Raw genomic sequence first — 6,359 nt, 5'->3', positions numbered from 1 at the left:
GCAAGGTGGCTAGTGAGTTGTGAGAGGTCCAGACATGTAGAGGGTCACAAATTGCCTGGCCCACGTGTTAACACACAGCCAGATTTTGAATTTGAAAAATCTGCAAAGTGAACCAACACCTTTATTGAAGCTTATATGACATGATAGACATCTAAACATGTATAAACATGTGTCAGTTGTGTTATACTGCAATAAATCAAAGATATATTTCCGTGATACTACTTGGTAAGAGCATAATTATTTTTTGTACTCCCCGCCCCCCCCGTAGAAAATTTCAGGGCAAGTGAGTTTTTGCTACGGACAAGTAGGAAAATAGTGGCTACTTGTCCTGGGACAAGTGGATAAAAATTAAATTTTTCAGCCCTGTTTTCTCTTATCAGTTTCGCTTTCCTTTCCTTGAATTTTTGAAGTACACTGGGTGCATTGACTCTTGCATTGTGCATCAGCTTGGCCTTCTCACTGGATGTCTTACTGTCAAGCCATGTCCTTGTACCATTGTTGGTCCACATGATAAGAGATTCATAGGCTAGTGTAGTGGCTGCTGGCTTGCTTCTCATCAACTATCAAGAAGACCAAAGTCTCGCTCACTTACCGTATTCGTTGTTGGAACGTTGGCAGCCATATCTCGAACATACTGAGGTGGATCATAGTACTTACCTCCCGGAAGTTGGTCAACAGCCTGTCGTTCGAGGATCAGTAACAGCGAATAGCACAACATCTCCAATGCTTGTATGGTCAGTTGATCGAATTCCACATCATTTTGGTTTTGAAGTGACGTGTCATCGGTGCAGTGATGGAATACTGCATTGTAGAGCTCATCCTTGTGAATTGGAATACTCACATCTAAAGCTGGCTCTCCATCAAGTAAAGAAGATGCGTCCTTACACCATCTTTCAAGAATAATCTGAAGTTGGTGGAGATGGCTGTTGACATCTAATATGCTGTCACTTGCCTCTATTGCTCTCCAGAGAGGACCTGTGATGATTTTGTCGATCACTCCCAGGGCACGAACACCTGCTAAGTTGACTGTTGACTGGAGGTCTTCCTGCACAGCCTTCAGTAGGTTATTTGGATTTGGCCATTTCTCCAGGAATGTACTAATATGTTTCCGATGGTAATACAATGCTGCCGCGTCATAGAATAGGATGTTGAATCTGTTCCCTCGGTAACTTGCAAGTTTAAGACTGTCGTCAACTCCATGTAGATAGGACTTAAAATGAGAAGCAACACCAGCCTCCTCGCTACCATGTGGATGGAAAGCCTTGACAGCGGTACGAATTAGCCGAGCAGCACCACTTTCCGAAGTCTGAAAAATGTGCGATGATCTTACTGATTCACTGCTGCTGACAATTCCTTCGAAGATCTTGAGAGTCTTGTCACACTCAGTGGCGAAGTTTACCAATATGTGCATCCTGCAAAAGAAATTACCCATACTTACCATCTGCTCCTTGTTTTCAGGAGTCAGTGTGTCCCAATCTTCTATGGACCTGGCAAGCAGATTTTCTCGTAGGACGGCTAGCTGTCTGTTGAAGCATGGATTTACGGCTCCCTGATCAGACATAGTACATTTGATGCTGGTAATTAATCTGGCGGCATGGTGCTCCTTGGTGGTGTCTGAGCTCTCTCCATTGAATAGTACCTCTGCTAAATCATCTATAGACTGTGTAAAGCTGGTCATAATTGTAGCTGTGTCACCGCTAGAGATCTCATTCATCCCAAATGATAAACTCTGTCCACTTGGTAGGGTGACTTGAAAAGACTGAAAGTGTCGGTGGTATTTCGATGTGCCATCACCATGCAATACATTTCCAGTTGGTGCGTGTGGACTTGACTTGAGCATGGCTTCTACTACCTGGTGCTGTGCGAGGCATCTTGCTTCAATCAGCAGCCTTGATTTTACTCCAGCACTTGGCAATCTTCCAACATCTTTTCCGGCCAGCTTTCTTAGGACCACCTTGATGACATCATTTACCTTGTTCATGCTGACATTCAAAGATAAAAGATCCATGATGGTTTCCCTGATGTCATCTGTGAAACGGCCATCTTGAAAGGTCACAATATCATCATCTTGTAACAAGTTAATAAGCTGTTGTAGCTCCAGGTTAGCCTGTTTTAGTTGTTTTACATCTTGTATTAACTTGCCTATTTCCTTTTCATCTCTGTCCCCAGGTCTTTTCAATTTATGGTAGCTGAGTTGCTTTTGCATCCTCCTCCTTTCTGCTTTTAATATGGCCACTTCCGCCACTGCCATCTGCAGGGAGTCAAGCTCTTCACCTAGAGTGTCCAGATGTGATTCGCACTCCATTTCCAGGTGTCTACACTTCTCTTCGGCCATTTTCTTCTCTCTTTCCAAGTCAGTGATCTTATCGGCTTGGTTTGCTAACACATCTTTTTGGTTTTTTATCTGATCATCTCTCCTCTTCAGTTTTTTGTTTAAATTTCTCACGTTGTCACTACTCCTCCTACTTAGCTTTTCTTGTAGTTCATCAAGTTTCTCTGGTCAGCGCATCGTACTTTATTTTCAGTGAATTATGTGCATCTTGTATGTTTTCTGCATGGCAACCCTCTGTTAACTGCTTGAGTTTTCCTGTTACGTACTCCATTTCTTCCATGGTTGCGTTGTAGTCCTGTTCAAGGTCGTGATATTGTGCTTTGAATTCTTCTTTTTCAATTTCACTCTGTGCAACATCCCTCTTCAGTTGTCGAATTTCCCCTTCTTTCCTTGTTAGGCAAGAGGCAAGTTGTTGTTCCCTCTCAGTTCTACCACTAGCAAGGCGTCTGTCAGCATTGGTGGTGTGGACAGGGATAAAGAATGTTGCAGAGAGGAATTGCTGGAGTTGTGTTTCTTTCTTGTTTCTCTTAAGCTTTGTTACGGTTTCATAGATGCCTTTAATTTTTTTGTAGAGTGAAGTATCCTGTGATGTTGACTGATTTAATGATGGGAACTGTTGTTTGAATGTGGCGAGAGTAGTTGCCATGCTGCTACCTTTCAGTGGTTTGAAGATCGTGTATATGTTTTCATTTGTTATTTTATCCTCCTGTAATAAAACTTCTCTGTTATTATTTTGCCCTTCCTGTACACTGCCTACATCATTACTCACCTGAAAATCTGCCCTGTCTTCTAAACTTACCCTATCACTACCTGTACCTATCTCTGCTGCTGAAATCCCTACACTAGTGCTAGCCTCATCCATTGTATTTTTGTCCTATAAAACCTGAAATTTTGTAACAGTCAAACATCAGTAATCTATTGCATTCAATTTGCAATATTAACCTGATTTTTTATGACAATTGTGAGAAAAGATATTTTTGTAATGTCTCGATCAAAGTTTCTTAAGTGTAGTCTATTTCAATAGGTTTGAATTTAACTTGAGTGATATTCATTTTGATTGACTATATATTTTATATGCCCCTATATGTACAGTTTGTTAAAATATATAACTTCAAAAGCACACATGTGCCTGCAGCTTTGCATTGGCCCATGCATCATGCACGATACTGGTGGATGGGCGTTGGGGGCGCACTTCACGTCTAAATTTTCTCATGATAGGTCGTATAAATTTACATTTACAGCCTAAAAGTAGCATAGACGTTTAAAGCAACTACAAATGCTTCCTTTTGCTTAAACTTTGAGTGAAATTAGTCTCATTTTGACGGGAAAAACAGGACGAGAATCGGAAAAAGCGCCCTCTTTCGACAATCGAACTTCATTTTGTTATTGCTCCATGGTAACAGACGCCACACACAGGAATTTTTCACTTGGGTTTCCGCTGGCAATCGCTAAATAATCTTCCAAAATATTTGCGGAAAATGTGAGAACACATATTAAATTTCATAATAAAGGTCGACAGAAGTTGTTTAAATGTCGAGTTATTGCTAAAACAACACGGAAAAAAATACTTACCAGTCAAATTCGGCGAAAATCTGGACGTACGACGTTGTTCCGGGTATCGTCTGAAAGCTGGAGATCTGGCGCGAATTTTGAACTAATTATCATAATTCTATGACGTACGGCGAGCCCCGGATGACGACTTGAAGGCCGGGTGCAAAACACCAAGAATGTAAACAAACCCGGTCAGGAACAATGGCCGCTACGTACGCCTATGGCGGCCGTCACGATGCACACCCAAATTCACCCCACGCTCATGTCAAAACGCGGGAAGCAAGACCACTGTTACTCTTTGTGCTGAACTAAAACCACGTATATTTTCAAATTATAATTATTTTACTAAGTATCAACCGTTATTTAACTGCAAGGAAGAAGTTTAATTTTCATGAGGTACTCGCCCGTGCCATGTCCGAGGCGGAGGGTCACGTGACTGGTATAGCTAGGAACAGTGTGAAAGGAGTGGCCTTTATGGTAACTGGTCATTTGGACCCCTGGTCATTTGGACCCAAGTCAATTGGACCCCTACCAAAGTCAATTGGACCCCAACCCCAAGTCAATTGGACCCCCAACCCAAGTCAATTGGACCCCCAACCCAAGTCAATTGGACCCCCAACCCAAGTCAATTGGACCCTAAAGAAATCATACTTATCTGTCTAACTAATCTCCCCTAACAATATTTTTCAGTCTTCTTACAGGGAAATCTGCACGTCTGAGACACAGTCGCTCGAGGGCGATTAGACGGCGAGCCGGGCAGCTTGAAGTTTGGAAGATGTTTTCCCTCACAAAATGGCCAAATTTATTCAAAAAATCAACATCGACTCCACCAATACCATCTCAAAATCCATACCTGCCAGCCGTTTCGCCCGCTTATAGTGATCTTCTGTGTGTTTTGGGGCGATTTCTGAGGGGACTTGTGTTTTCAACACGCTCAATCCAAATTCACGCAAAAATGGGCGGTACAATCTTGGTCATGTTGATGGTAGCGATGCGTGCGATGTTGTAATTAGCATACATAAATTTAAATGTCTCAAGTGAACTCCTCGGTGTAGGCAACCAATCACAGCACCGCCCATTATCAGCGAACGGTCGCCGCAAGGTCACACATGTGTACACAACATCGCTACAATCAAGACTGTACCGCCCACTGTTGCGTGAATTTGGCTTGAGCTGAAGATGTGTGTGTATTTGTACGATTTGGTTTCATGACTTCCACCTTTTCTATGTCATCAGCTGCCCGGCTCGCCGTCTAATCGCCCTCGAGCGACTGTGTCTGAGACAACCAAACGCTGGAAGAAGCTGCCGGTGAACGCTGTAGCCGGCGCTGAAACTGTTGGTGGTCGTGGCGTGGGAATTGTTCTAACGTGGATATTAAATTCTGTTTACTTTATAATGTTTTACTGATTGGTTCACAAATCAACGGTTAAATGGGTAATGTTTCGAGCTCCATGTTTCGATATAACCTGTAACATATTAAAGATGGCGTCTTTTAAGTTGGCGTATATTTCCATCTGAATTGTGAGTAACAAAAGGTTACAAGGTCAATTGTTTCACCACTGACGATCATACAATGCGTTAGCCATAAATCAATCACAACAAAGGGGGGGGGGAGGAAATTTCCATAACACAACACATATTCACATCAATGCAAGCACACAATTGTGTACGCTTTATTTTTTAACGGCATATCTCTTTTTGGAGGATGTGGTGGCCCTGAAAAGGGCCTTTTGGTATGTGTACAAACATGTACGGTACTGTGTATGAGCCGACTTGGCAGCTCACGTTGTCTTCGCTTGCAGCTCACGGACTTCACTGGTGTGGTCATGTAAAAGCTGGCGGTGTCACTCTGCAGAACTCATGTGGAATTACAGGAGAGGCGTATAAGGCATCCGTTTATTTGTCTACTTTTTTCAAACGGGCAAATTTTAGCAATGTTTAAACCACGGAATTTTGGTCGGCGTAAACGAAGTTTTAACAATTTTCAACTTATATTCTCAATTAACCATTACGGTGAATTCGATCTATGGCAATTTCTCATTCTCTGGAAATGTCCAAACTTAAACGTGCAGATTTTGGCAATGTTCAAACAGTATAATTTTGATCGGCGTAAACGAAGTTTTAACAATTTTAAATTTACATTCTCAAACCTAAACGTGCAGATTTTGGCAATGTTCAAACAGTATAATTTTGATCGGCGTAAACGAAGTTTTAACAATTTTAAACTCATTTTGATCGGCGTAAACGAAGTTTTAACAATTTTAAAATTGGCATTATTATACTTTGGAAATGTCCAAACTGAAACGTGGAAATTTTGGCGATATTTAAACAAATTTTGAATAGCCTCTCCTGTAAATAAATCGACATCTTACATGGTGGGTCCATTCAGCTTGCTCGCAGCTCTCAGCAACTTCGACGTCGATATCTCCTTCTTGTTGTAACGGCTCCACAGGCTGAAGAGTCGTCCCTGACTAGA

Source organism: Ptychodera flava, unplaced genomic scaffold (genome assembly GCF_041260155.1).
Source record: "Ptychodera flava strain L36383 unplaced genomic scaffold, AS_Pfla_20210202 Scaffold_97__1_contigs__length_338755_pilon, whole genome shotgun sequence".
Taxonomy (NCBI): domain Eukaryota; kingdom Metazoa; phylum Hemichordata; class Enteropneusta; family Ptychoderidae; genus Ptychodera; species Ptychodera flava.
Note: the sequence above shows the minus strand (reverse complement) of the source record.